Source organism: Solanum lycopersicum, chromosome 1, assembly GCF_036512215.1.
Source record: "Solanum lycopersicum chromosome 1, SLM_r2.1".
Classification (NCBI taxonomy): Eukaryota; Viridiplantae; Streptophyta; class Magnoliopsida; order Solanales; family Solanaceae; genus Solanum; species Solanum lycopersicum.
The window spans coordinates 17873143-17894969 of record NC_090800.1 but is presented as its reverse complement, the minus strand read 5'-3'; the positions used below and the strand labels follow the sequence as shown (position 1 = coordinate 17894969).

At 32.5% G+C, this 21827-nt stretch overlaps 1 pseudogene; it reads right to left on the bottom strand.

Annotated features, from left to right (window-relative positions):
- Window positions 1-1708: 1708 nt before the first annotated feature.
- On the bottom strand, window positions 1709-18384 carry LOC104646033 (uncharacterized; annotated as a pseudogene).
- Between the last annotated feature and the right edge of the window lie 3443 nt (window positions 18385-21827).

Genomic DNA, 21827 nt, shown 5'->3' with positions numbered 1-21827 from the left:
TTTTAAACCGGACATGTAGATTAAGTTATTTCATTCTTCAAAATCAAAACCTATTTAATTTTTTCCTTGTTTCTATGACAAGGACCTGTTAAAATATAAAGTAATTTGTTAATAGTGCAGTAATCAATTCTATAATAGAGTAATCTGAACGTGTGACGAGTTGAGTTTAAGATTTATTCGTTCAATACGTAAAAATTGACTAAGTATTCATGGCATCAAAGTTAAATTTTAGAGTAACATTTTTTTGACCTTACAATGATGAAGATGTTTGACAGTGGTGATAGTAATTTGTGGCATCAGATAGAGAACCTTAGAAAATGAAGACAATAATTTTGTAGAAAATAAGACCTTTAATACACATGGTCCAAAGGGTATAGGGTCTTAAGCAAGTTCCAAACATAGCTCATCAGTATCAACTCAAATAATTATCTAACCATTACCCATACATTAATAAAGTATATCGAATAGATCAAAATTTGCCACCAACTTCACCTACCAATCATTAATGAATCGGGAAAACTATCGAGAGGGGTAAAATAGTAAGTTTTATAAAAAAAATTCAAAAATGACCTTGCGGATCATGACAAAAAAGGTACATACATTCCATCATGAATTTCATATACTTCAAAAGATATAACACTCAGAGACAAATATATCTAAAGTAGTAAAATCGACACATATATAAGTTTTAGAATTTGTTTGTAGAAACACACATGGAAACCAGAAAATGAGATCTCTTGTCTTCTTACTATTTCAATGATAGAAATTTTCTTTTTATATCTCTTATATATAAGAGAAAAAAAGATATCCTATAAAAGGACATAAACTATATTTGTCATAAAAGACTAAAAAAGACAATATTTATGATCATAATTTAAAAAATCAATTTCGCAGTTCAAACTGTAACATAACAATCATTGTTAAGAAAGAATGTTCAGGTGATTTCATGAAAGACTGCTTTCGTCTATTCAACGTCATAAATATGTTTTACTACCACGCCAAAATCATGCTAAAAAGTGTGTACCATGTAACTTTGTATATATTTGTCGTATTAGGACGTCTCTATTTACTAGATCATGTTTGAAACTAAGTCATGATTATTATTACTTTGATAAGAAAAATGGTCTCATTCTATCCATTTCAAAAATGAATTTACATTTAGTGAGAAGTGTACAAAATTGACCTAATGCAACTAATCTAATTAATAAAGAAAATGAGTATCAAACTATGTTTGATATAATAAAAAATGAAATGAGAAACTCTAGTGAAATTTCTTTGTAAAGTTCATCAGGATATGTTAAGGAAGCAAGTAGTAATAGCTTCATGTAAATAATTTAGCTTTCTAGAAAATTTTCAAATGAACTATTTAACGAAAAACTTTTGATTACTTATTTTACGATTTATGTAAAATTATATTGAACATTTTTGTTGCATTAGACATATATTGTCTAAATATTTTTTTATAACCCATGGTTGTTTAACTAGCAAAAGTATCATTTTTATATAATTTTTTTTAGAAAATCTTTACAAAGAATACAACAAAAACAACTCCACATCATCAATACATACATCATACTTATTCATTTGCCTCCAATTGATTAGTTCAACAACAAGAAGAAAATATATAGTGTAATTTCACAAAAAGATATTGGAGAAGATAGACCTATGGAAACTTGAAGCAATAAAGTTACTAAACATATTTGGAGTTGCATGCCTTTTGTCTTCCTTAAAGGTGAATGGGGTCGCTTTCCTTCGGTGGAGGCTTAAGAATGTTTGTCAAAGTATTTGGACCTTTTATTTCAATGATTTCCTTGTCTTAAGCCAAAGCAGCTTCATCCATAGTTGCAAAACTTCCCAACCAATTTCGTTTATTCATTCTTATATCTTGAATCTCTGCAACCCATCTTCCTCATTTTCATTGTCTAACTCCCCTGTACTTTTTCCTTTGTCTTGGTGTGATTTTATCATTTTTCTCTTTGGAGGATACCATCTTTGAAGTGACCTTGGTTTTCCCATTTTTTATTATAATTTCTTTGCAAAACCTTTTTTGTCGTTTGGAATTCTCTCCTTGAGGATTTTCATCCTCATCACTAGATAAGTCTGTGGCGTCATTGTCCGTTATATAAATGCATACAAAACGTGGCAAGAACACAAAACAGTCTCCCATTAGATTGGTTTCTTTTCCTTTTGAAACTTTTGAGTGGTTTTTGACTACCTCGTTTTTGTGAAGCCCATCTTTGGAAGCCATTGCTTTGGCAAAGAGAATAAACAAAAAAAAGATCAATAAGTCCATTAAATCAGGCAAGTACATATGCTTTATCACTAATAAAATTATTTTTATTTATCTAATCTACATGTCAACTTGATTTATCTTATTTTGACCTAGCACATAAAGCTTCAGACTTTGCTCATTATTATCAACTCTATTAATTACCTATATATTACTTTCCAATTAATTAAACATAGTTATCCAATAGTTCAAAATGTTCAACCAACTTTCGCGACGAATCATAAATGATCCATGTCTCATGAAAGGATGTCCTGAACAATAGATTCATGTTCAAGTGACTCAAGCACTTTATACATTTTAGAACTTATATGGTAGGTTAGGTGAGTATAGATCTTTCACCACAAATATAACCATTAGACTTATATCACCTCACGTTTACCCTCAAAGCCCTATTGATTCAATATTATTTACTACAAGCCTTACTTTCAAGCCTACAATCATCAATTACCCCTAGATTCTGAGGCATTCTAATCACATTCTTTATTACCATGTGAATCTAGTCATAATTTAGCAAAAGGTTCAAATTCTATGCTTTAAAAGTCAAGATCCATCATAAATAATAAAGTCTAGTTTAATTCATGTCTATATGTTCCACAATCCTGAACCATTACTACATAAGAAATTAATGTTTGAAGATCAACACTAGTTCTTCAATTTCACCTTTCCTGGCATAAACTCCCAAAATATAAAATTCACCAAATAGACTAGGGTTTAAAATTCAAATCACATAAATTCATCATAATAACATAATTAAATTTCAATTCAATCATAATTAAGTATCATCAACTTGATTGGAATAAAAGTTTAACACTACCCACAATGTTGGAAGAAACCCTACCTAGAATTGCATTTTGACTTCGCAATTGGGGGAGAATTTTAGGGATCTATGGGTGGAAGAAGCATAGATGAATAAGATAACATACCTTAATTCAAATTATTAACACAAGATTGAAACAATGGAGGAAATCTAACCCTCTTAGTTCTCTTCATCTTCACTTCTAGAGAGTGAATTATTTGGATAGAATTTGGGCATGTTTTGAGGTCTTGGCAGAATGATTTATTTCACTTAGTATAGGTTTGTGTTATTCATTTATAGGTGGTTTAATAAAAATATAACCGGCCTTCCTTAACCCCTAACTAATTGCCAATTAATCTCCCTAAGCCCTCAACGTAAAAACTAAACGATAAATTTGACCACACTCAGAAAACCCCCGTCCACGAACCGTGGATGGGTCTATTGATTGTGCTGCACCCTTATTGGTGGTGAACATAGCTAAAAATTGCATAAAAGTGCACGGCATGGCCTATGACTCCAATCCACGGGGTGTGTATCCATAAACAATTCAAAGTGGCTGCTTTTTAATAGATTTTGGGGCTGTTCTAAGGTCCTCCTCAAGGACCCGTTGAGTAGTCCTTGGTGATCATAAATTGGCTCCCTAACCCTAAAACACTCATTCTAACTAGGGGGATCATTTTTATGATTTTAACAATCATAAAAATCTAAGAAACTCTCGAACAAGGCTCTAGAACTTTCTAGTATAGTTCGCTAGTTTTTGAGGCATAATAATGTATCCCCCTTGGGATCATTCATCCTCTAATGATGATTCTAAACACTTATTGAGGTCACCTCTCTAAAATTGCATCCCATCATACATGCAATACATCTAAATGCACACAATCAAGGAAGAAAATTTTATTTCCAAGATAAACATATTTAATGCAACACAAGGGAGTAAACTACTTCTATCAACTCAAAATATGTGAACTTCTACATTTACGCATTTCAAAGATGAACTACATTCTCCTAGCTAAAACATGATCAACGCGCACTCATGGATCCTAAATGCAATTTACTCTCGAAAAGTCTTTATTAAAAAAGGAGGAATCTTTCATCTCCTAACTAAGGTATGTTAATTAGTTCATCTCATGAAGTTTATATAAAATTCCACTCAAATTCACCATAACATGAGGCAAATCAATGTATATAATTCTTTTATATGAAGACCTAAGATTTTTTTCATGAACATGCACATAAGAGAATAATAGCAATATATAAGCACAAAATAACTTTACTTTTTTGTATCATTATCTTCCACTTCTATATATCATTCATTCTAAAATTAACTTCAGGGCCACCCATACGAAGTCACAAAAGACAAGAAATTCAGCAATTAATAAAGCATAAAAAAACATATCGGAGACAACATGAATTACTCTTGATCATCTCTAGATTGGAGAGCATAAATATTATTCTTATTAAGATAACTCTCATCTTAAAAACTAGAGGCAACTATAATATCCTCCCTTCCCTTAGCCTTAAGAACTAGGAAATCTCTATTTTTGTGCCCACCCTTTCCACACCTATAGCAACAATCCATAAAAGTGAGGCACTTACTGATGAGTGCACAATTTCTACTCATTAGGGATTTATTTTTATAGATTTAGTGTCTTTAAAGGCCTATTTATATCAATAGTTGGAGTTGAGGAACAAAGCATACATAAATGAATAAGGCAGCCGAAAGAATGAAGAAAAGAAGTGCCTGATGATCGTCTATATAATTGGGAAAGTCTTCGAATGGAACATCGTCTCGCCGAAAGTTATAGTATGCAAAGCCCTCAAGGATAAAATCAAGTTGGCGAGAGAAAAGGGTAGTGGGCGAGTCGCTGAAATGTTCCACAATGCATTCGCCCAAAGTTACAAATTTGAAGATACTGTAGGTTAAAGCAAAAAGTCAATGGAGTCGACCAAAGGGCTGATAACCGAGTGGATCGGTGATCCCAATATAATGCGCCGAATGATCTTTCGTAGCATATTTTTTGAGACCATAAATACATTTTTTTGTATTTAGTTTAGTCGCAATAGATCTATCATTCTATCTAGGTTCCAATCTAGAATAAGAATTATCAGCTTGAAAGTTTAGAACGGAGTTTAGAGACAATATATTCCTTAGTTTGAATGGTTTGAAGATTGCCATTTTAGAGAAATTGGAAATGAGTGTTGAAGATTTGTCAAATTAGACCTTTGTAAAAATGAAGTGAATCTTACCCACTCGATGGAAACACAATTTGGTAACAACTTCTATCTTCTAATGATATTTGGCTAAACCTCAAATTCTTGGTGTGTGATTATTTGATTATGGATTGATTTAGCTACTAGTTATTGTTGATTGATTGTTTTATGGCTTTACGAGAACTTTTTGTCCTTACAGAAAAGAGATCTTCATTTTTCAATAGAAGGGATTTAAAATGGTAATTTTCTTCTATTCAAACTTTAATAGGGTGAGAGATCTGAGTTTTAAAATTGATACACTCACCGACTTGAATATCCTTATAAAAACAAGAACTCATTTCTCTAAAAATCACTTAAAATCCTAGAATTTTCTTTTGTTAAGTTGTTTCTCTATAGTTTTATATAGAAACATTCCACGTGGTAAATGTTTAAAATATAAAAATCAAACCTAAAGTAGTTTAATCTACACATATATAATTTTTAAAATGTGTTTGTAGAACAGATATAGAAATAAGAGAAGGAGATCTCTTTGTCTATTTACAATTTGAATTTTAAAAAATGTCATTTTCAGATCTTTTATGTGTAAAATTTAAAATTATATCTCCGCCGCAGAAATTCATATGTCACACATAGGTAACTCAAAAAATGTAACTTGTAGTCCAAAAAAAAACTATATTTGAGTATACCTTCAAAATAATATCAAAATCTCTTGAACAAATCAGTAATTTTATCTTTTGTCTTCTCTTTAAATTTTTTGCATTTGATGGTCATTTATATAATTTAAAATTTAGTAATCATTTCTATATAGAAATGGTAAGAAATTAAAATGTAAATAATTATACTTTTATACTTTTATTTTTTTTCACTTGTCATTCTTATCCATTATCATATTTTTGTACTAAAAAAATAAATCAACATTAATAATTCATTAAATTGTCATAAATGTGTCATTGAACTTTTAAAAAGGAATCGTCTTTGTTATCTGTTAAAAATTTGGCTCATCTATGTCATTTTCATTTGAGAAGAAACTTATGTCTATATTGTTAACTAAAAAGATTTGATTATGCAAAACGATTATTTACACATCGTCAATCTCGATTCGACCATGTCATTGATTAAATTATTCTTTTTAAAAACAAAGAATAAAATACGTCATCGAATATCATAAAAAATGTTCGTCTATGTCATTCGTTAATAGTTTGGATCATCTATCTCATTTCAGTTAACAAATAATGACATGGATGAGACTTTTCTAAAATAGAAACAACATAGATGAGCTAAACTTTTGACAGATGACATAAATAATCTTCTCTTAAAGTGTGATAAGCCAAAGCAGCTTCTAGAGCAGTGTCAAAAGTCCCAAACAAAAGTCGGGTTCTCTTTCTTGTATCTCGAATCTCTATTGTCCACTTCCGTCATTTTCACAGTCTGACCCTCCTATACTTATTCACATCTTCTTGCATCAAATTTGAATCTTTATTCTCTTTGTAATTCTTCTTTTAATTGACCTTTGTCCTTCCATTCTCGATGACATTTTCCGTTACACGCGTCCTTTCATGTTCCTCAACTTCTCTTCTTCATCCTTATCCTCCTCGTCAATAGGCGAGTCTGTTGTGTCATGGTCAGGCACGTGAATACGTACAAGGCATGGAAAGACTTGGGAAATTTTTACCACTCAATTGCTGGATTTTTCGACTATGTCAATTGTTGAGGGTGTTACGGCTCCATCTTTTACCTGAAGATCTTCCTTGGAGGTCATTGCTTGATGAAAATAAAAAAAGGCGCATTAGACTGAATTTGCATACCCTTCATATATAATTAGAAATTCGTTTATCAATATGAGGTGATCGTACCCTATATCTCTTCAGAAACTTTTAGAAGAAAATTCAAATAAAATTTCTCACTCTAAGAAAATCGTAGTGCCTCTTCATTCAATGGTTGTCTTACCATAAGCCAAAGTAACTTCTTCAGCAGTATCAAAAGTGCCCAACAAAAATCGAGTTTTGTTTTTTGTGTCTAGGATTTCTGCTGCCCATTCTCTAATTCCTTTGTATGTTTCGCATTTTCTTGGAACAACTTTATATATTTCATCTCTTTGGACACTCCACTCCCTTTGTCGCAATTTATGATCACAATTTTAAAAATCTATCTCAAATTTCATGCTTTACCATATAAATCATTATTAAGAATGTTGAGGTGATTTCAATGAAAAATCTGTTTTGGTCTATTCAACCTAATGAATTTGTTTCTATTGCCACGACAAAATAAACCCCAAAAATGTGTACCGTTTAATCGTAGTTGTCATATGAGGACGTCTCTATTTACTTGATCATATTTTGAAACTAAAGCTTAATTATTGATAATTTAAATGTAAAAATGGTATCACCTTAATGCATTTTAAGAATAAATTTACATTTAGTGAGAACTGTAAAAAATTAATCTAAACATGCAACTAATCTATTAAAGAAGAAAAAGAGTAACAAACTATGTTTGATATTAAATAACGTAATCAACAACTTGGATCAAATTTCTATTTCAAGCACCTCGTGATATGTTAAGGGGGCAAAGAACTAGTTTATTCATATAAATAATTTAGCTTTTCACAAAAAAATTCAATGAAATATTTAGAACAAATCTTTCAATCTGTTATAAAATCAAGCTCATAAGAATATAATCATAGAAGAACACAAGAGAAGTACATAGAAGAAGAGGATTTTTCTTCATATTCAAGTATATACAATGGTGAATGATATCTCTATTTATAGTGGTGATATATCATAGTCAAAGGTCACCTTGGAATTATACATAGTTATCATCAAGGTTCATATCACCTTGGAATCTTATCACATTGGAAACACTAATACATGAATCCAATTAATTGTTGGATAACTCTAATGGATCATCCACATAACACAATAGATTTATAACACTCCCCATTGGATGTCCATAGATAATGTGCCTCCTTAAAACCTTACTAGGAAAAACCCTGTGGGAAATAAATACTTGTGAATGAAAAAAAATACACATATCTTATTATACGTTCTATTTGTTGCCTCATTAAAATCTTTGCCAGGAAAATCTAGTGGGAAAAAACCTCGGTCAAGAGAAAAAGAGTGCAACGCATATTATACTGCCCCTGATTAAAACATCACTTAATTTCTTGTGATGATGTCTTCAATCTTCGTACATTGTGGTTGGTATATTCTTTTCCAAATAAAAACCATACATTTCTTGAATATTGTGTGCCATTTATCTCAACCAGACGCACTTTTTACTTGCTTCATTGAGGACTTTTATTTCTGCATAGAAACATTTGCTTCATTGATCGCCAGGATATTATTGTGCCTCCACATGCAAATACATAGCGTGCTTGAGATAGATCTTTATGCGGATCAGATAAATATTCTGCATCTGTGTGACAATCAAATTTGTCTTGGATTTCTCGGGATAGAATAAACCCATAACTATGGTCCTTCGAGGATATTCAATCATGTGCTAAACACCATTTCAATGTCCTTTTATTGGGGAGAAATTGAATCTTGCCAGTAAATTTACTGCAAAATAAATATCTGGTCAAATATTGTTAGTAAGATACACTAGTGCCCTGATTGCACCAAGATAGAGTTTCATCACCAAGAAACTCTTCATCCTTCTTTTGACATCAAACTGAATCATCATTTATGTCAAGTGATCTCATAATCATTGAGGTACTCAATGAATGAGATTTATTCATATCAAATTGCATCAAAACTTTTCAGTGTATGTGCACTGTTAGACAAATATTTCATTTTTTTAAATATCAATCTGTAGGTCAAGACAAAATTTTGTCTTACCAAGACCTTTTCATAAAAATACAAGGACAATTAGGGTCATTCTTTTGTACCCTTTTTCTTCCTTGAATATTTCAATTAATATAAGGATTATTGAAGCTTTATGGGAAAAGTTTCTTTCAAACTCTTATATGCTGCAAACACCTCAATTGTTTCAAGGATTTTCATATAACATTCATTGTCTAGCTAGACATTTCAATTATTCATTACATGCATTCATGTTTTCATATGTTTCCAGATCAAAACAAACCTCATTGCATCCACCAAAGAAGAAAGAATCTCAAATAATGTCAGGATTTTTGCGATAAACCTTTATGCCCCAAGGCACAAACCGTATTTGATATCTTACGGTAATACTATCGCATAATAATTTATTTGTACCCCACTGACATTATACCTTGATTTATGGACTACCAGTCCAAAATGTCACTTTTCTAAGTGAAACAAAATATACTTGAATTGTGCATTTTACTTGGCCAACCATTTATCTGTCAACACTATATGACAGATTTGAATTCAAGATCCTCGTCACAATTTATATTATTGAGCACTACCTCATATAAAATATTCTATTGACGGTTATTTGGTATCGATTCCAACAACACATAACTTATCGAGATCTCTTCATTTTTCTTTAGTTCAGGTACTTGAACCTTTTTCAAGATTTTATGAAGTGTTATGTCAATGTGCTCTTTTATAGCACTTGCTTCATTATCATGACCATATTGATCATTTGCTCCTTCCTTCTTCAAGGAATTTTATATTTGGAATCGATTGGTCTATTACGCTTCTGGTGTATCATAGACTGTGTCCTTCAAGGACTTCACATTCGAGCAATTCTAGCTGAATTATATCATAGGGTCAGTGCATTCATCTAGCAACTGATTTGCAACATTATGCAACTTAATTATCCCTTGAACTTTAAGTTCACATATTTATTTAACGAGGATCTAGATAATTCATAATTAACCTCACACATAATTTTCAGTTGTCAATCATCTCTCCCCCTAGTGTTAGAAGATCTAACATTCATTCTAGCCTTATTTTGAAGTTCATTTTTGTGCATAGTGGAGCAATTAAAATCATACCGCACATTCAATATTTTATATGAAAATTATATGGTTCCTGACCCTGAACCAATTTTGATGGGGAAACCTTGTTGGTTTGATGCATACATGTGTTGCTACATGTTAAATAAAATTATCTCATACCAAATATTATTTGGGAGTTTTGTTCTCATAACCATGATTTAGCTATAATTGGAGGCATACAATTTTTGCTAAATCAATCAGCATTGTCAATATAATTTCATAGTTTGGAACTATGCTCTTAATTTTAACAATTCGAGCAAACAACCTTACAAAAACCAATTTGTAAGTTGACAACAAAATACATGTGACCAACGCATAGATGCATTAATCATATAGTTGCAAATGATCCACATGACAGGTGAACGGGCCCATATTCACCCTTTTATATGTTCCAAAAGTTTTAGGGGATTACAATCCCAACCTTAGCTGGTACAATGATCATTTTTTCAAGAGAACAAGCAACACAAGAAAATTCTTGAAGAATATTTATTTCTTCATCATATAAATCACCTAAATTCTCAATTACGTTTGCATCACATTTAATTGGAATGGTCAACCAGTCATACAAACTGATCTTTATTTTAGTACACTTATAATTTACTTTGACATGTGATTTCATCAGCATGTACATGTTTGTATGGAACAAACAAGAGGAAAAGTGAGGTAATCTTTTACATAAACATTTGTAACCCTCTTCGGTTGTAGTGATTTATAGTCTCAATATTTATTTTCAATTCATCCAAAACTTAAAAAGTTTCTTTGAGACTTACTACAACCCCAATATTATTCCTCTGATAATAGCACAACTCATTAGAGCTTGCAATTAATTTTGTGTACTACCACATATTGCATGACACCATTCCTGTAGTGAGCATCTCCTTCAAGGGGGAAATTATATTATTATTGTCATGGTCAAAATCAATACTAGCAAGACGTCTTTTTTGCTTTACTTTTGTTGTACCATAGGTTCACAACCAATGACAAATTTGTATTGCCACACGATAATGATCACAGTCCTTATAGGCAAGAACTATTTCTTTCTTTTGCCTTTTCGATAGTTCACAATAAACATACCATAGTGACTTATAAAACGTACAATACAATTAGCAATTTCTGCCAATTAAAATTTATTTCCTCTCAAATCTCCCGTAGATATGAGAAGCGACATGTATCATTTTTTCTCAATACTTCCATACAGGTGAGTTGTGGCATATATCCAACCCATAATGATTTTATCACATCTGGACCCATTATCTTATAGAATGGTCGAGCATTCACGATACTCATCACAAGTCACATTCTCTTCAAGGAATGGACTAATTATTTATATGTACTTCATAAATTTGCATTATAAGCACATCGTCACTTTAAAATTCATCATATTTCCATGACACACTCAGCATCACTTTGAAAGATTAAGTGTACCATCACTTTATCTTCTTGTATCATAAGAGAAGATTTATAAACTTGTCAAATTAGTGGGTTGACAACATTCACAAGTCTAATTACCTTTCATACCATTTTGCTAATAAAAATTGCCTTCACATTTTGAAGGACTATTTGAAGAACTCATAGTGTTCTTCCTTTTATCATTACCACAATGATGACTATTATTGCTATGTCCTTCCACGCCCTTATTCATGTCATTAATTATTTGTGATCTTTCAGACTAATCATTTACTGCTACCACATTCATATGATTGAATGGAACAAGTCAACAGGCGGATTTCAGAGTTATCACATGTTTCTACCACATTCTTTTCAAGGAATGGAGCAAATTCAATATAATGAATTTCAAGACATTTCATCAAAAATAGATTTTTTTTCTTAGTCATCATTTTATCATCTCTATGGTGCATTGGCTCAAACTCAATGTCTTACCCATATATGGTGTGTTACACCATAATTCTATGGGACTTGAACCCAATCACGAAGCATCAAAACTCTAATTGAAGTCTTACCGTTTTGGTGCGATTGAAACTGAATCTATCGTCTTATCCTCAAATATTTTTCATTATGGTGCATTCGAACTTTAACCTGATGTCTTACCCTTTTGGTGCGATGAAACTTGAATCCATCGTCTTACCCTTAACCAACGGTATAATAAATAAAAGTACAACATGATTTATTCTTTGAGTCTTTCAAAACAATCAAAATAATATTCAAACTCATGCTATTAAAATTTTATATCTTCTTCCATTTAAGAAGTTTTGTATAGCATGTCATATTCAACCAATAGTAGTATATGTCTTCAATTCCTTATAATTGTTAGTTACTGAACACTATTTTTTTCTAAATCACAAAATATTTTAGAAAATATATACCTTATTTTATGCATATAATACTTTGATCTTCATAACGAGATCAACAAAAATATGAGCTAAAGAAAAAAAAGAACTCACTCTCAATTAGATAGAGACTCGTGCTGATAACGTGTTATAAAATCAAGCTCATAAGAATCTAATCATAGAAGAAGACAAGAGAAGTAGATAGAAGAAGAGGATTTTTCTTCATATTCAAGTATATACAATGGTGAATGATATCTCTATTTATAGTGTTGAGATATCATAGTCAAAGGTCACCTTGGAATTATACATAGTTATCATCAAGGTTCATATCACCTTGGAATCTTATCACATTGGAAACACTAATACATGAATCCAATTAATTGTTGGATAACTCTAATGGATCATCCACATAACACAATAGATTTATAACACAATCATTTATTTTATGAAATACGTTGAAATATAAAGAAGATGTATGTTACGTTAGAAATATATTTTCTACACTTTTTTTAAAACCCAAGGTTTATGTAGAAAAAGTAGCATTTTTTAGGTAATGTTCTGTTCGAAAAACGTTACAAGGAGAACAACAATAACAACTCTGCATCATCAATACATCAATCATAGATATTCATGTTCCTCCAATTTATTAGTTTAACAACGATAATGATATATACGGTGTAATTCCGCATTAGAGTTTGGAGAGGGTAATAAAATATACACGAACCATTCTTTTCATTTTTTTAAAGAAAGATTGTATCCAATGACCCACGGCTCAAAAATAAAAGTATTAAGAAAAAAAATTCAATAAGAAAAAAATGGCAGTTAAAAATTAAGATACAAATCAAAATAAAACAACAAACAATAAAAATTATATGTGATTACTAAATACTTCTGCCAATAAGGGAAGAAGATATAAGCTAGTCCCCAGCCTCTCCCCCCAAAAGAAACATATATGGAGATGCATGCCTATTGTCTTCTTAGTAGTGGATATGGTTTGTTTCCTTTGGTTGTAGCTCGAGAATACGTATCAAAGATTAACACATTTTATTTTAATGGTTGTCTTGTTATAAACTAAAGCAGCTTCATCCACAGTATCCAAACTTCCCAACCAACATCGCTTATTTGTTATTACATCTCGAATCTCTGCACTCATCTTCCCCATTTTTCGTTTTCTAACTCCCGTATAGTTCTTTACATTTTCTTGGTTAAGTTTTGTATCGTTTTTTCTCTTTGGAGGATATCTTCTTCGAAGTGACCTTGGCCTTTCCATTTTTGAAGATAATTTCTTTATAAATACATTTATGTCGTTTCAAATTCTCCCCTTGAAGATTTTTCTCCACACAACTAAATGAGTTTACGGCGTCAATGTCCGTAATTTAAATACGTACCACATGTGGTAAGACAAATTACAACCAAACATTCTCCTACTAAGTTGTTTTTTTTCTAGAAGCTTAATTTTGAGGGTTTTTTACCACCTTATTTTCTTGAAGCTCATCTTTAAAAAGTCATTGCTTCATGAAAGAAAACAAACAAAAAAAGTTCATTAAATCGGGCATGTATATACACTTCATTAATAATCAAATTATTTTTATTTATGTACTCTCTGTCAACTTGATTATCCTATTTGGACCTAGCACATGGTTTAAGAAAATAAACATTCTTAAATACAAACTGTCAACTCCAAATTCCATATTACTGTTGTAACTTTTCCAAAGGGTTCTGCCTTTTTTGATGAATTGTGACTTTTGTGAAGGATTGTGATTTTTTTAAAGGGTTGTGACTTTTCGAAGGGTTATAACTTTTCAGATGAGTTGTGAATTTTGCAAAAGGTTGTGATTTTTCCGATGAGTATTGACTTTTTTGTAAGGTTGTAACTTTTATGATAAGGAACAATTAACAATTATGCATACTACTATTTTTGTAGCTATAAATAGAGGGTTTCATCTCACTTTTAAAGTACGATTTTTGAAAGTATTCTATTGTTCTTCTTTTTAAAAATGTAAGGGTTATTTGGAAAAGTTGATTAAGTTCAATATTCAACAAAAATTAAGGTGCCACAAAACAAAGAATAGGTGAACAATTGTAGGAAATAATCCATAAATTCACACAAGTATTTTTCTGACAATTTTCATGAGTTAACAGTGACAAAAAGTTGTGCAAAAGAAAATTATAATTAAAAAATATGAAAAATGTCACACGATTTGGATAATATATTTCTTCGTTGGTTTTTTTGATTGTTATATTGTTACCCTCAAATGAAACAGTTTATTTTTGATTTTGCTAAAAGAACGGGCATCAATGTTGCCGATTGAATCATTAGTATTGATATTAGATCCACTATTTCAAAATTAGATTTTTCACTTCTGTTTATAATTTGATAATATAGGCATAATAATAGTTATTTTTCAATTTTTATATATATATATATATATATATATATATATATATAAATGAATGAAGAAAGTAATGTGTCGGGGGAAAGAAATTTTAATCAAATGGAATATTGTAATGAATATAGCATGAAAATATATTTTCGTCTTCTTTCATAATTGTGTATGTATCGTTCTTTATATCTTTTCCCTATATTTTATGTTCATTTGCATTTGAGAAAAATTTATTTCACAAGATAGAGTCTTTGTTATCTATATAAAAATAGATAAGAAAATAGTGCTTGACCTTAATATAATTTTAAATCAAATATAAGATTCTATAAACAATATTTTAAATTCATATATTAATTTTAATATTGAAAAAGTCTAACATATAATATCACGATACAACGTCTATAAGATTCTTTATACTTTCATTAGACAACAACTATACATTATGTATGTGGCAGTAAATAGGAGAAGATTTCAATTCTACAAAAATAAGGTAGAAACATAAGAAAATTAAATATTTTTGTGATAATGCACAAGTACCCCTTCAACCTATGTCTAAAATCTCGAAAATACACTTATATTATACTAAGGTCCTATTACCCCTCAGAACTTACGGAGCTAACTGGATGCAATGACCAATTAAAAACATGCTGAAATTGAATATTGAATATACAGATAAATGATCAATGCAGATAGTAAGACTGATCTATGGTAGTTACATATAACCAATAATAAAACCAAATGAGCTAAATGTGGAGTCTGATGCATACGCCCCATCGAGAGGACCCAATATACCCCTCGAAAGGTATAAAGACATGCTGGCATGATCACTAAACTAATTGCCCAAAGAGTGGACATACAACCTACTTGGCTAGTAGTTCTGCGTCTATTTGGGTACGCTGAACCATAGTCCAACTCGATATTATGCTATTCCCATAGATTTATATAGTTAACTGATTATGTCTGAATTTTTGTAAATACTGGATAGCTCAAAACTAAACATGCATACTTACAATGCAACATTTAATTTGATAATGATGCATTAAAAATTGAGGCATGTATAATTGAATAACTGAAATATCTGGTCTGGCATGTGTAATTGAAGGACTAAAGAAATACAAAGCTAGGGTTCTGAAATTCATGCTATAATCTAAGTAATAACATGATAATCTGATTTGGTACATATAACTAATTAGTTCATGAAATTCTGTTGAGGTTCTAGAAACCCTAGGTCTAATCATGATATAGGAATCAAGAATCTGATTGAAAACTAGGGACCCAATAGGTGAAAGGAATCCACTAGTGAAATCTCACATACCTGGTGATGAAATCCATGGAAAAACACTTAGGTTTCGGGGCTGGAACTGCTTGATCTTGTTGCGTTCTTTAACTAGGGTTCTTTAGTTTTTTCTACTTTCTTGCATCTATTTTTTCTAACTTTTGATTTAATGATTTGACTTAGATATGTTTTAATTATGTGTCTTGGCTTAAACTGAATAAAATATGAATATTTAAAGTCAAAACAACGTAACTTATGGTTTAAATAAAATGGGAAAGGTCCAAAAGACCCCTGGGAAAGTTGCTGTCAGACCTAACGACGCCAGGACTGATGGTCCGTCGTCTAACCGACGGCCCATTGTTGGGTCCGTTGATTGGGCAAGTTCGACAACCCTCTACTAAAATGGGCATAACTTTTTACTCGTAGGTGTTATTTTAGAAAGGTCGGAGGCTATGGAAAGATAACTCCATTGTCTATCTTTGGGTAGGTCATGGGACACCTAATTAATTTTTTTCTAAGAGTTATGACATTATGAAATTTACCCAATTGTATATCCCCTTAATTGTCTCCAAAATATCCACCTACGATCCGTAGGTGCACCTACGGACCGTGATATTCATCCGTAGCTCTTGTTAGAGAATGGGTGAGTGGGGGTGTCGATCGACATTCATGGACTACGGACCATCGTCTTACATACAAACCATTGATCCGTCCGTCGATCAAGACTTAGCAAACTTTTCCCGGCTGAGTTTTTGGGAGTGTCTTATCCCATCGACGGTAGTGCAAGACGTACCGTCGTCTGTCCTATGGACCGTCGATGCCTCCGTTGGTGGCACCTACAGATTTTCTGAAAAAACTGATTTTTGGTCTATCTTGGCTAGGGGGTGTTACATTATCTCTCCTTTGGGAATATTGTTCCTCGAATGAAGACTAAACTAGCTGAAAGACAAGGAGAGAGATGTAAACCCTACTATTTAACACTAAAAACTGAGTTTCTAACTGAATTGAGTTCCGAGTTCAATCAGATACGCTGAAAATGCAATTACAAACTGATGCAACATGATTCTAAGAGTGAATTTATGCATGAATGACTGGAAAACTAAAGAGGAACTATTACCTCAAGCTAGAGTGGAATCGGAAGGAATGAGGTAAGGATACTTGGCTTTCATGGATGCTTCTGCTTCCCAAGTACCTCCCTCTATGGACAGACTCCTCCACAAAACCTTGAATGAAGCAACTTCTTTGTTTCTCAACCTTCTGACCTCACAGTCAAGAATATCAACTAGTACATCCTCATAAGAAAGACTATTTTTCACCGCCACACTCTCAATTGGCACTATAAAGGCTGCATCACCCACACACTTCATCAAAAGTGAGATATGGAAGACCGGATGCACTGCTACTAATTCTGCTGGCAACTCTAACTCATATGCCAACTTGCAAACCCTTTTCAAGATCTTGTAAGGGTGTATATATCAAGGACTGAGCTTCCCTTTCATTCCAAAAATCATCACCCCTTTCATAGATGAGACATTCAAAAAAATCCAATCATCAACTTGAAACTCTAATTCACTTCTCCTTACAACTGCATAAGAGTTTTGACGGCTTTGGGTTTTCTTAAGTCTATGTCTAATGAGTTGCACTTTCTCCATAGAATAAAGGACTGAATCTGGCCCTATGAAAGCTGCTTCAACTACTTCAAACAAACAAACTGGAGATCTACATCTTCACCCATATATAGCCTCATAAGGGGCAATCAGAATTCTTGAATGGTACATATTATTGTAAGTAAACTCAATATGAGGAAGGTGATCATCCCAAATACCTTTGAAATTGATAACACAAGATCTCAATATATCCTATAATGTCTGAATGGTACGCTCTGCCTGCCCATCCGTTTGTGGATGATATGTTGTACTATGGTTAACTGGAGTATCAAGATTGACTTCCAGAAATGAGAGGTAAACGGAGGACCTCTATCTTAGATGATAGACAAAAAAACCCCATGCAACCTCACAGTTTCATTAATGTAAAACTTGGCATAGTCCGCCGCTGAATCTGTAGTCTTGACCGCTAAAAAGCGAGAACACTTAGTCATTCTGTCAGCTATTACCCAAATAGAGTCATACTTTCTGTGAGTACGCGGTGATCCTGTGATGAAGTCCATAATGATCACATCCCACTTCCAAGTAGGAATATCGATCTGTTGAGTCATACCTGTTCTAATGTTCTACCTTGACTTGCAGGCAATTAGGGCACTTACTCACAAAATCTTCTATATACCTCTTCATGTCATTCCACCAATAGACTCCTCTTAGATCATGGTACATCATAGTGGCACCTAGATTAATAGAATACCTAGAGTTATGGGATTCTGTAACAATATGTTGTCTCAACTCACCCACATCAGGAACACACAATCTACCATGTTAGCGAAGTACACCATCTCCCCCTTGGGATAAAACCTCCACTCTCTGATTATGGACAACATTCTTAACTTCAAGCAAAATTGTCCCACTATGTTGATTTTCCTTAACCTCCACTATCAAAGACGATTCTGCACTATTCTGAACTGTTACACCGCTGTCTGATATGATCATAAGGCGAACTCCCAAGCGTGCAAGCCTGTGAACATCATTCACTAGCTCCTTCCTTTGTTCCTCAAAATGGGATACACTACCTATAGATAATCTACTAAGATAATCTGCTACTACATTTGCCTTACGAGGATGGTAACGCACACTTAAATCATAATCCTTAAGGAATTCAAGCCATCTCCTCTGGCGAAGATTCAACTCTTTCTGGGTGTACACATACTAAAGGCTCTTATGGTCAGTGAACACATATATGTGAACACCATACAAGTAGTGTCTCCAGATCTTGAGTGCAAACACCATTGCTGTATGCTCGAGGTCATGAGTTCGATAGTTCTTCTCATGAGCCTTAAGTTGTCTATAGGTATAACCTATCACCTTACCTCGCTGCATCAACACACAGCCTAGGTCAACCTGGATGCATCACAATAGAAAAAATAACCATCTGAACCCTCTAGTAGAGTCAAGACAAGAGTTGTAGTCAATCTAGTTTTCCATTTTGCAAAGCTTTTCTCAGAATCATTTGACCATTGGAATTTGACCACCTTCTGAATCAACCCAGTTAATGGTGAAGCTATTGATGAAAATCCTTCCACAAACCTTCTATAATAACCCGATAGACCTAAGATACTTCTGATATCTGTAATAGAGGTAGGTCTTGTCCATTGTTTCATTGCTTCTATCTTCTGTGAAACCACTCGGATCCCTTCTCTAGATACAATATGACCAAGGAAAGAAATGGATTAGAACCAGAACTCACATTTGCTAAAATTAGCGAATAATTGGCGATCCTTGAGAGTCTGCAGAACAACTTTAAAATTACTTGCATGTTCTTCCTCACTATTAGAGTAAATGAGGATATCAACAATAAAGACGATAATGAACAAGTCCAAGTACTGTTTGAATACTTTGTTCATCAAATCCATGAAAGCTGCAGGAGCATTAGTTAGTCCAAATGACATAACTACAATTTGAAGACTGTTTTCGGACTGTCACTATCTTTGACTCTAAGCTGATGATAACCCGATCTTAGGTCTATCTTTGAGAAATGGCTAGCACCCTGAAGTTGGTCAAATATGTCATCAATACTGGGGATGGGATACTTATTCTTGATTGCGACCTTGTTCAACTGTCTATAGTCAATGCACATTCTGAGAGAACCATATTTCTTCCTTACAAACAACACTGCTGCACCCCATGGTGAAATAAACTGCAAATGTTTTTCTACCATTCCAAGATTCAAATGGAGTATGATATATTGGAGAAAAATTCAATGTATGTATTGATGTTGTACAGCTTCATCCCAAAGTTTATTCGGAACTCCCTTCGCTTGTAACATGCTTCTTTCCATCTCCACCACAATGTGATTGGTATGCTCAGCAATGACATTTTTTCTCCGGAGTAAAAGGTGTTGTCAACTCCCTATGAATGTCATTTTCATCAAAAAAATAAATAAAATTAAACTCCTTGGACAAGAATTCGCGACATCTATCTGTGCAAAAAGTCTTTATGCACAGGCCGCTTTGCATTTCAATTTGGTCTTTAAAGTACTTGAATTTTTGCAATTTTTCTGATTTTGTTTCTAAGAAATAGACCCAACTCATGCGACTACAATCATCAGTAAATAGGAGAAAATAATGACACCCACTAAAATATCTAGTATGCATAGGTCTACATAAATCAACATGTATTAATTCAAGACACATTGAAGCCCTCTAAACTTTTCCAACGAGAAGACACTTTCAAATTTGTTTTTCATAAATGCACTCTTCACACAATTCAATATAATCAATTTTTGGTAGTCCAAGAACCATACCTTTTCCAACTAGGAATTTCAGGCAATTTATATTGAGGTCACCATACCTCAAACGCCTCAACTCCGACTCGTCATTTGCACTTTCAACAAGCGTAAAACTTTCCATGTTGGAAACATCTAGCGGAAACATCTTGTTTGACATCATAGTGATGCAAACCTTTTTGCCTGAATTCTTGTTTGTAATGACACAGGCATCGTCATCCAACGAAAGAGAATGCCCATTGGACATAAGTTTTCCAACAATAAACAAATTGTATCCTATATTAGGTACAAACAGAATGATGTCCAACATTTATACTATGTCGTGGGCTGGTTTCAATACCTACAATGTCTTTTCCTTCATCCTGCATCTCTTTTGAGTTGACAACCTGCATATTTTTCTTTTGCTTCTAATTTTTCAAAGGTTATAACCACTACATCCATTAATTAAACAAGTAATTACTAACAAAAACACAACTAGAATGTAATGCACCATGATCAGCGTATTTGCTAACAACTAGTCCTAGAATTTAGGACTCTACTAACAAATTTAGTTAACATGGTAATACTTGAATTAGTATTCATTATACCATATATCTCATATTTAATTACGTATACCAATATATCAAATTTTCAAATTTAATGTGTTATTGATAAAAACATCATAGAAATAGCGAAGTAAATCACAAACAAAACTAACGAGAACACTTAACTTTTGCAAAACCTTTTATTTAGGCACCATAATTTCTATTAATTAATTTATTTGTTGATTAATCATGAATCATTACATAATGATTGGTCATTAACACCATTGTTCTCCATTTTTAAAAAAGGACATGTAGATTAAGTATTTTCATTCGTCTAAATCAAAACCCACTACTGTTTACTAGTTTCTATGCCATGGACCTATTAAAATATAAAGTAATTAATTATACAATCCAATATGCAGTAATCAGTTCCATTATAGAGTAATCCCAACGTGTGATTAGTTGAATTTAAGATTTATTGCTTCAATACGTATAAAATGACTATGTTTTCATGGAATCAAAGTGAAATTCTAGAGTAGCATTAATTTGACCTTACAATGATGAAGACGTTTGGTAGTGGTGATAGAAATTGGCCGCAACAAATAAAGAATTTTAGCAAACCAAGACAATAATTTTGTAGAAAATAAGACCTTTAATACATATGGTTCAAAAGGTATAGGGTCTTAAACAAGTTTCAGACTTAACCCAAGGTTGTTTATCTAGCAAAAGTATTAGTTTTAGA